Here is a 10,620-nt window from a genome sequence, read left to right as displayed (position 1 = left end):
TTCCTTCCCAGCCAGACCATCCTCTCTACAACGCTAACCTCTCTGAGGAAGGGGGAGCAGGGGAGTAGCACTTTTAAAGCAGTCTACCCTGCAAATCATGGCCCCAATATTGTTTGCGCTGAAGTCCAAAAGCCAGAAGAAGATCAGCCTCTTTGCTTTTTTTCCGGGCAGTCAATAACTAACCTCTGGGACCCAGCTGCTTACAAGACACCGAGAGAAAATTTCTAAAAGACAGCAATAAAAAGGACGTGGGTGCAGGGGGAGGAGAAAGGCGGGGAGGGGGAGAGGAGGGACATGTATGTCACAGCTTACCTCAGAGCCAGAATTAGAAGCTGGGTAAAAAAAATAAAATCAAAGCAGGAAATAATGTGTGGCTTAAAATAGCAACATCAAATGGGAGCGAGAATGGGGAGTGGGTGGCATTTGAGGTTGCTGCTCTGTTCCTCCCTCAATGGCAGGGTGATTAATATGTCTGCGCTACTTGTGTTTATGTAACAAAGGGCACTAAAGGCCAAAGCTGCATTTCACTGAAGGGGAGTCTGTGAATCTTTTCTTCCCCCCATACCATTAAGTGGGAGGATCTGCACTTGCACTTCCTGCCCCAGAAACAAAAAAAAAAATTAAAAAATTCCATGCTTCAGCACTGCACACACAGTTACATTTCTACAGCTTGGCAGGGCAGCACAGAAACCTTTAAGGCTTTGAAGGCACTCTTCTGTCTTTCATGGCTCCCCACAGGAAAAGCCTGTTCCCAGAGCACACCTGTAAACATGGTCAGGTTGTCCCTGGCTGGAGGCTGAGCTGTAATAGCAGGCAAGGTACCATTGCATGTTACTACACATTTTTGTGTTCGTTCTCTGTATTTGCAGTGAATCATAGATCTCTGAGACGGGTCATGCAGTCCATTTCCTTGCCAGTGCAGGATTGTTCCCAGCCATATACTTAATCCGTCATGTTTCTCTTGCGAGACAATGATTCAGATTGCTCAGTCTTTTCTGTACACACCTTGTATCCTGAGAACTGCATTAAAGACTGGCAAGCACTCATGTTTTGGTAAGGAAGGGATATTTCTCTTGGGTGCATCAAGAAATATTCAACCCACTGCATCACTGTTCACCGATGACACTGAAGTTACCTAGCAAAGCGGCCGAGGGAAGTATGGCACTTGTTTTTTAGGCTGCTGTCATCTGAAAGGCAGTGTGCTGCTACAGCTCACCCCTCTCAATGTTTGGTCCCCTCAGAGAGCAAAGGCAACAGCAAAGACCTTCCTTCACCTGCACATACAGCATAAGACTGCACCCCCTCACAGTCACTCCTCCTATCAAAATATCTGTTTGCAAATATCCATACATGCAAATAGCATAAGACCAAGTTTGTCTTGTGATAAAAACCTGCTGTGCGGGCTTGATTCTGATGCTCCCTGACATCAGCAAATATCTTTGACATAAGTCGGGACATAAGTCTGTCAGAGGAAGGAAAATCTGGCCCAGATCTGATGCAAACCTTCCCACAGGCAGGCAGAGCAGCACGATTTGTTTAAACATGGCATGTTGGTGGCTGCAGACAGAGATTCCATCAACATGTATAATATCCTGCTAGTTAAATCCAGCCATGGTAAATATCTCCACCATGTTACCCCTCCAAGCAAATATAGTACCTGTATGGAAGAAATTCCTCAGAATGTTTCCTGTCTGGAGCTGAAGCTTGCCAGGGACTGAATTTCCTGTGAGGCTACAATTGGGAATGCAAAGCAAAGAAGCTAACAAGAAAATGAGATGATACACATTTGAACCTACTCTACACAGATCCTCCTCAGCAAGAACATTTCCCCCCGTTTAAATAAAAATGAAGCACTTAGATTTTCAAATATCGGCTGGGTTATTTTTCATTAGTAATTCTTATTTTTACCCCACTGCCTCCCTTTCTGCCTATTTTTTTCCAGCTGCAATTCTGTGACTTACACATCCTGAAAATGAAAGAGGTTGTTTTTGCCAATAGCAAAGTGCTATGCATCCTTTCAACCATCTGGAAATGGATTTTTTATTCTTCCCCTCTCCCAACCACACACGCACGTGCACACACACAACCAGGTCTTTGTCTCTTAGAATCATTTCCCGCTCCAAAGCTGATGGCCATGAAAAGAATTCAATAAAAAAGTTCCACAGGCATTAAGAGGCTGAGGCAGAATAAACAGGGCAACTTCCTGGGCACTTGTTCTCATCCTAACTGCCACCTCACAAGGAAGTGATGAATGCAATGGAGCATACGGTTCAGTGGTTAGAGATTAAGAGAGGTAGTTAGGGCTCCTGTGGTTTTGTCCTAGCTCTGCTACAAATCTCCTTTGTCACTAAAAGCAAGCTGCCTACCTGCTTAGTGCCTCAGCCCGCCCCTCCGCGCCAGCTATAAATAGGGTTACAGATACTTTCTAACCTCGTGTGATGATCAATGTGTTCGTGTTTGCAATGTCAGCTGATCTCCAGAGATGAAAGAAGTAATCTAAAGTGAAAATTGCCATGATAGCTCTGTGCTGAGACTAATAGAGTCAAGCAGGACAGTCTGGGAGCCAGAGACTAGACTTGACCATCTCTCGCCCAGAGGCAAATGTTAAGGAGTGAGCTATGTCACCATGCTATCCAGATGACTGCAGGTCTGCAAGAGGAGACATAGAAGAGCCAGAGCCACACTGACTGGTACAAACATGCTTACGGTGTCCAGCTGAGAATGAGTAACAGCAGCTTGCTCATCATCCTGATTTCTGTCACTACTAGTGTTTCTGAATGCTGAAGTGTCCCAATGCTGTGACTCAGGGCTATGAGTCATGGGCTGTATGTCTCTACCACCTAGAATCACTCACTTGCTCTCTCTGATGAGATTGCAGAAATCACAGATCATCTTGGATCTCCTACAGTGGTAAGTCTTAAAAATATAGACAGATATTTACAAACACATCCAGAACAAAGTCATTCTCTCTCCAATGACTGTCTATTGGTGATCTGTATTAGAGATCAATTTCACATACGCATTCCCACCCAATAAATCTAGAAGAAGCAGAAGCCCTTTTTTCCTTCTCTTAACATTTAATTCCTATCTCCTCAAAGCTCTAGTAAATCTGGACTAAACAGGATGCAGTGCAGGTAGCATTCAACATTTTGCTTCCCCTGCTTTTACCAGTCACATATTTAGACCTGAAATGCTGACAGCAGGGCGACAGTATGCTTTTTGGCACTGGATCTGCCTCATCTTTGTCCAGGCTCTCCAGCCTTCCTCGTAAGGAAGCTTTGATCTAAGTAGCATTCTCCTAACCTCAGTGCTAGGCTGCAATTAGTTGCACGCAGGGCTGCAGTGGGAGCCCTCTCTGAGCTGGCTGGCAAGACCTCTGAGAAGACACCAGATACTCCTGAGGTATCATCAAGAGCTGTGTTGACCACACACAATGCAGCGGACAATTTTCCCATCTACAGACTGCAACAGCAACCAGCTGCAGGTTCAGGAGCTCACCTTCAGTTTATATAAATTCTCTGTTGATACAGGTGCAGCTGAAATGGCCGCCCCTTCCTCTTGAGATGAGGAAGCAGGGGCTCACCTCAGCACTGAGGTGCAAAGCCCTGAGTGATCTCACTGGCTAGGAACCTCCTGTGCTGCCTGCCCGTACAGCACCTAATCAGTGAAGCAGAGGCCCCATGCTGACAAGAGTGGGATTGCCAATACTCCTCTAGTGGCAGCGTGGTTTGCCTTGGCAAAAGAGTGTTTCTGTTGGCATATGTCTCTTCCCTAAATTGATTAAGTCACGCCCGTTTTTGCAAATATCTCTGCAGCAAGGTGTTTTGCTGGTGTAAAGATGTGGTAAAGAATCATTCTCCCTGCTCACAGCCAGTCTGAATCCTTCCCCCCAAAGTAGATAAAAGTCTATGATGGCAATCTGAGTGAGCTTTCTGTGTGCCAAGACAGGGTGAGTGCACTTTTAAGTCTGAACTAATGCAGGTAACCACTGAGATCTGTACTAGGAAGACAAACACAATGCTCTGAGCACAGGGACTCCCGAGTGATAGGAAGTGACTTCATCACACCAATTCCTCTATTCCCGTAACTCTCTCTGGGTTTGCCAATAATCCTTATCATCCTTGCTGAGAAAGGAGTGCCTTTGCTAACTGATTACACCCTCCGTTCCTCACTGTGGTCAGCCAGTTGCTGCATGCCAGAAACAGCTGGTATGATTGATAGATAAGCACACATCTCAATGTACTTTCCTCTGTCTGCTGTAACCACATCCATCCCTGCAGCTACTAGAAAGGCAGTTCTAGAAAAGAGTGAAACAACACAGAGTAGTTTTGTTAGCAGTACTAGTTTGCTAGAAAGACTAATCCAGAGAATCTCAACTTTTCCCATATTTCCATACAAAATACTGCAAGTCTCCATGAAGGAAGGCAGGATGGCCCCAGCCCTCCCTACCATCCCCCAACAACAGCACATTCCAGAGCCCAACAATGCCTGCAGATGAGGCAATTCATCTGCTGGACCAAGAAGATGCAGGGCTCAAGACCCTGAGATATCAGAACCCCAACATACCACCTCTCAGCTAGCATCTGTGCCCTGCACTGAGGCAGGATTGGGTCTAACAATGCAACCTGAAACTAACCAAGAAATGTGCCAGATCAGACTCTTTGAGGACAAGCATGATTTGAAACTTTATGCCATTTTGATTAAAGCTCTGTGTGCCTTGAGTTCAGCATTTTTGGATAGCCTCAAGGCATTCTTCAAATGCAACAGCACAGTTAAGTAATAAAATGCTCCAGGATCACCTCTACTCCAAGCACATCACACTCCTTTAAGAAGCACAACAAGACAAAAGGCATCTTAGACAAAATTTGTCTTCGATTTGAGTCACAGGAGTGACATCAGAGATGGAGCTACCCAGCTTGTTAAGTGACTAAAAGATGGCCAATTTTATTATGGTTTTTTTTCTGCACTAGTTCCTGGAATCTGGTTTGTAGACACAGCCCTTCCCTTGCTGTTAGCTCAAGCCATGAGGTGGGCAGGGACATTCAAATAGCATCTTCTTTGACCTTTCTGGTACTGAGATGACTGTTGTTGCTTTTTTGGAGGTTTCTGAGAAGTTCCCACAAGCCTCTGTCCCCCCATCTCCTGAACTGCATCTGCAGCATCCAACCACAGTCCCTCCGGAGGGCAGTGTGGCTCTCACAGTGACGGCACCAAACTCTTAATTTGTTCCAGCCTGTTTCACACTGACATTTTAGCACTGACGTCATCAGCTGCTGAAATTTCATTGCTGCTGCTAAGAATAACAGCCCTTCTCATCCCCCACCTTACACCAAATAATTATTTATTAATACAGTAGGGATCTAAGCTTATCTTTTCTGACACAAATCAGGTTCTGGTGGTTAAAAGAAGAAGTAAGAACAAAGCACTGAAGATGCTTATATGTTCTGTCAGCCTGGGACCAAAAAAAATTAAGAGTGTATTCTTAAGTGGTAACAGTGCTATAAAAAACAAACAGGAAAAGTTCAGACTGATTTGTTTTAAGGCTTCCTTGACGGTCAGTCTTAGGCACTGCAAATTGCTTAAATAGCCTAGGCTACGATCTGCCCCAGAAGTGATTTACAAAGCCCCTTCCAAATTCTCCAAGACTTTGTACCTTGAATATTTGGTTATACTGGTACAGTGTGGGTGTAAAATACTGCAGAATCAGAATTCCCCATTGACTCTGAGGCCTGAACCAAATCCCATTGATTTCCGTGGGAGGATTTCTATTGACTTGAATGGGCATTGAATCAAACCTAAATTGGCAGTGCTCTGCACCCATTTGGCATAGTGTAGTTATCTGCATAAGGTGGAGAATCAGGTCCAAAGACACTGAGAAATGCTTTAATTAAGAGCATTACTGAGGAGAGCGAGCTTTTCCATCATTAAGCTGATAAACTGAATTTGTTCTATACTTTTAATGGCAAAGGGTCAGATTTTCAGAGACACTTGGTCTAAAGATGAAGCTCAGTGCTTTGAGGACTTCCAAGAAATGTTTAAAGGCAAATCAGGCACTGAGGAGCCTTTCAAATCAACAGGTCTGTTCACTTACTTACACGCTTTTGAAAATCCTAGAAGGTATCTATCTGTGTTTTTGGTAGCCTTACAAATCTAATCATAAGTCATAAGATGACCATTACCTGCAGCTGGCAGCCAGCTCTACCCACTGATTCCCTATCAGCGCTAGGGCCCTCATAAGCATACTGAGCAGCAGCTGAGAGAAACCGGCACGAGGAGCGGTAACTGCACAAAGTTTTGCCTATAGGTACCTGCCCTCTATAGCCCCTCCTCACAGAAGGAGACCAGCACCTCTGTCAGGCATAGCAATTCATCTGCAGTCCCTCCTGGTCAGGGGTGACAAAGACCTTTAAAAACCAGACACACAGACGTCCTGAAAGTGTTATTTTCAACCACTGCTGGGGAAGTCAGTGGCTAGTACAGCTTCTGCTCCAGAAGCAGACCTGAACCTAGACAGACTAGCATCCAGTCAAGGAGAAAATTCTCAAAACTTCTTTGTTACTGCTTCCCCATCAACTCTGAGGTCTGGCATCATTTCCTGTGTTGTTGCTGACCCTCTCAGGCACCTTTCTCCACTGCTTGATCTTTAAAAACTGCTGCATTCGTTATCTCTGTGTACCCCTTTACTGCAGAATAAGGGAAGTTTGCAGAGCTGGTCCTTCCAATGGATCCTTTGGTTACTTGGCTGGAGTATTTTGCCTGGCTGTTAGTTTTCATTTGGAATTAAGTGCTTGGTGTAGTCTTTTTCTGGAAAGCACAGAGAGATTGATCATGAGACATGAAAGACAAACATCTCTGCTTAAAAATCCTAGTGGCTGCAAGAGAGAGAAGATGAGAGCAGCATTGTCACACTAAGGTGCCTTCCCCTGAAGTGTCACAGAGGAAGAGATCCAGAAAAGGTAGATGCTCGAAAGGAATGCAAAGAGAAAGTGAAAGTGTTGCTAAAGCCAAGCCTTGAAAATGAAGTACAGGAGCTAGGAATATCTCCTCCGACCCCTTGCAGTCATTCTTGTTCAGCCTGAATTGGTCAGCAAGGTCACACACCACGGGACCGACAGGAGCATATCTCTGAGCTGAAGTGCTTCTCTCAGCAAGGGACGTCAGGACGGGCTTGGCTGGAAGCCTGAGGGATTGCTGCGGCCCCCTGATTTCCTCAAACCCCCACGCTAACCTCTTCCTCCCCATGACTAATTTCCCTGCACCTCCTCCCACGCCACCCCCAGTTCCTCACCCTGTGCATTTTTATGCAGAGAAGAAACTTGCTAGATTATGCCACCTGCTACTGGGATAAGTATCAGGTAAAGAGATAGGAATGTACCAGGGGACATGACGCCTACAAACTGAGGAAGGGAAGAAAAATTCCTGCCTGGCATTGGCACGCACGGGAGCAGCTCTCCAACCAGCTCCTTCTGATAAAAACCCTGCTTCTGAGTTGGAGTTAAAAACGTCCTTTAAAAAACACATTTAGGTTCACTATGAACAGTAAGGCCTCAGATACACTCATGCCCGTATCGGGGAGTCTGCAGGCCAGATGATAACAGAACTGGTTCAGCTCCAACAGGGTAAGTCGTGACTTGGAGCCACGCACCGAAAGCAAAGCTGTGCCCAGCAGCGTTCCCGGGTGTGAGTGAGAACGACGCTGCCCCACCATGTATTTTTCACTTTCTTTTGCTGACATCTACAAAACTGTTCCCAGCTTCGGGCTGTGGCCCTGGTTCTGTTCTGTACCAGTTTTACCCCAGTGCTGCTCTACTGAGGACCAGTTTTGAGCCTCAGCTTCGCCAGGGCAAGCAAGAGGGGGAATGGACCTACAGTTTTATTTGTTGCTTACACCAAAAAGAATCATCTAATTAAAAATCACTGGAAACCATGTGCATTTGCAGAAATGGCTCCACTTCAGAGAAATCTCTTAAGGCAAATAAGTAATTTTTCAAGGGTTTAGACATTTATGAATATAGCCTCTATAGTTACACTTGTTAGGATAAAATTACAAGCGTTTCCAATCCTCACACCTCGGGACATAAGCTGATCCTCAGCTGGGGGCCAGGAAGGAATTTCCTCCGAGAGGATATTATTGTTCTGAGGTATCTCATGGGAGATTCACATCTTCCTCCAGAGTATCTGACATTAGCCACTGCAGAAAAAAAAAAAAGACGACACTGGGGAAAAAAAAAAAAGAAACTGCTCAAAACGAGCCAGTGTTCTGGTCTTCTCTGCCGAGCCCTGCCTGTCATATTCATATGCTCTTAACTAATTGGGCAGCCGTATTTACACCCACCTAACGAACCGGGCAGCTCCACTGACGGGGAGAGGAAACGTGGACCCACACCCCGGCCTCTGTCTCACGTAGGAAGCGAGCTCGAGTGGTAGAAAGGCACACGGGTGTCAGGACGACGCCGGGCGCTGAAGGTTGCACAACGCCTGCTCCTGCACCGCCCGCTGCTCTGCCAGCCCCGGACCAGCGACCGCGGAACAGGGGCGATCACAGGGGATCGGCAGCGTGGGCCGGGGCGGGGACGGCCCCCGTTGCACAAGCTGCCCCGTCCGATGTTGTAAGGGACCCCGGAGATCCGGGAAGGGCGGGGGGCAGGGCGCGGGGCGGCCGCGCTGCTGGCAGGGCGCCGCTCCTTCTGGGAAGCGCCGTGAGTCACCCGCCGCCCCGAGCCGGGGGGCACCGCTAGGGCCGCGGCCCCCTCCCGAAGCGCCTCCCGCCCCGCCCCTCCCTCGGGGACAGCCAATCACCGCCCCTATATTTGCATACAGCGCCCGGGTGCTTCTGGGCCGACAGCGGCGGCTGTACCCTCCCCTCCCCTCCCGCCATCGCAGAACCCTCGCCCCCTGCCTGTCGGCTTCCACACTGAGGCCAGGCGGAGGACGCAGCTCTCCCGGCAAAGCATCCCTCACCTTGACCTGAGGGCGAGAGAAGGCTAGGAGTTTATATAGCGTGGCGATGCCATTATTTGAATTGCCCGGATGACCCTCAGTGGTCTGGGGTGCAGGCTTCAAACCTGTAGCTGTCTAGCGACAGAGTGGTTCAATTCCACCTTTCGGGCGAAGTGGGAGACATTGGGAGGCCAGAGTATCTTACTTTCATAAGCCGGTGCCCGCCAGAGCAATATCCCGAGGTATCACCGTGCGCGGTCCCATACATCTATATGTTGCTTTTCCCCTTTCGCTGTTTTTTGCCTTTCATTGTTTTTGACCATCCCCTCAGAGCAAGGCGAGTGGTGGACTGATGAAATGGCAGTATGCTAGGCGCAGCCAAAGACAAGGAAAATCTCCCAAGGGTGCCTGGGTGACAATTCAGATTTTAATTGGATTCTGCTAAGTGGATCTTTGTTAAATGGTGTCACACATCCTACAAGAACAGAAGAGAAGTAAATAACAGAAGCCATTCTCTAGATCTGCTCCATATTGATGATAACCCATCTTCCACCCACACTACAACAAAGATGCTTCACTTCAGCAGTAAGCATGGGTGCTAATAATGTCACTCAGCCCTAGGAAAAATAAAGGTTAGTGTGAAGCTAAAAAACATACTCTTCAAGCAGAAGGCATTTATTTCATTATATCCTATTGCAGTGACTCCAGCAGATGATTTGTGGAGCCTCTAGTTAGGATGAGACCCCAACCACCCCCACTGCAGGGGAGAGTGAGCATTTGGAGGGCATTTCCTTGTTGCCTCCTGGTCCCACAGGCAGGAAGTACAATTCTGCCTGGTGAATACACCAGAGGGAGAGAAGAAATACTGAGTGAATTATCAGTCCTCCATTGTTCCTGGGTGCTTTTGGGGGGGTGCTGTGGCCATCCGGAGTTAAGTAGGTAAGCGCCCCTGAGGATCCAAGCCGGAATGACTGTGCTTCCTTTAGACCAAGTGACTCACTCCAGCTGAAGGCCTGGGAGGAGAAAAGGGCACTGAGGGCCCTAACACCAGTCCTGCCGGCTGCTACTGCTTCCAGCCGGCCGAGCACCCAAGTCCATTGGAGAGGAGCAGCTGTGGTGCCAGCAAGGCCTGTCACTCCAGGAATACACTGGCCTGTTATGGGAAATCTGGGGGGTGGGGGGGAATCCCTCCGCGGCTCACACAGCATATGCCAACTTTTTTATGGCCTTGCAGGAGATGTGCGTGCGCTCTCGCCAGCGCAGCTGGGAGCGTCCCGAGTCCCAGATGACTATCTATCTGCTCCGTGCCGCTCCGTCTACCAGCCTGCCTCCTCTGCTCATAATGAACTTTCTATGTGGAATTTCTCTGTGGCCTCAGAAATTGGTATCTGTGCCGCATTTTGGCTGGGGGCTTTTGTTTGTGTCGGGAGGGGAGCATTGGAAAGGCCTTTGCCCAGTAGCGGGCAGCTGAGAACGTTAACGTTCAATGTCAGTTACCAAGTAGAACATAATACAGCTCTTTCATGTGGTGTTTATAACTGAACATGCTGGTTTGTGTCAGCCTGTTTTTTATTTTTCTTCCAAGAAGTAGTTTTGGATTAAATTATGACAATTACATTCTTATATTCCCCCCCCGCCAACCCCCACCCTTGCCCTGCGTGCACACAAACACAAATGGGA

The 10,620-nt window shown here is 47.6% G+C and overlaps 1 non-coding gene across 1 annotated transcript; it reads left to right on the top strand.

Annotated features, from left to right (window-relative positions):
- The first annotated feature begins 9,024 nt into the window (after positions 1–9,024).
- TRNASTOP-UCA lies at positions 9,025–9,110 on the top strand. Its single transcript has one exon. It is a non-coding gene; the product is annotated as a tRNA-Tyr (tRNA).
- Positions 9,111–10,620: the final 1,510 nt, after the last annotated feature.

The sequence above is a fragment of the Haliaeetus leucocephalus genome, unplaced genomic scaffold, assembly GCF_000737465.1.
Source record: "Haliaeetus leucocephalus isolate CR32 unplaced genomic scaffold, Haliaeetus_leucocephalus-4.0 Scaffold526, whole genome shotgun sequence".
Taxonomy (NCBI): Eukaryota; Metazoa; Chordata; class Aves; order Accipitriformes; family Accipitridae; genus Haliaeetus; species Haliaeetus leucocephalus.
The sequence above is the reverse complement of the archived record's forward strand: the minus strand, read 5'-3'. Positions and strand labels throughout refer to the sequence as shown.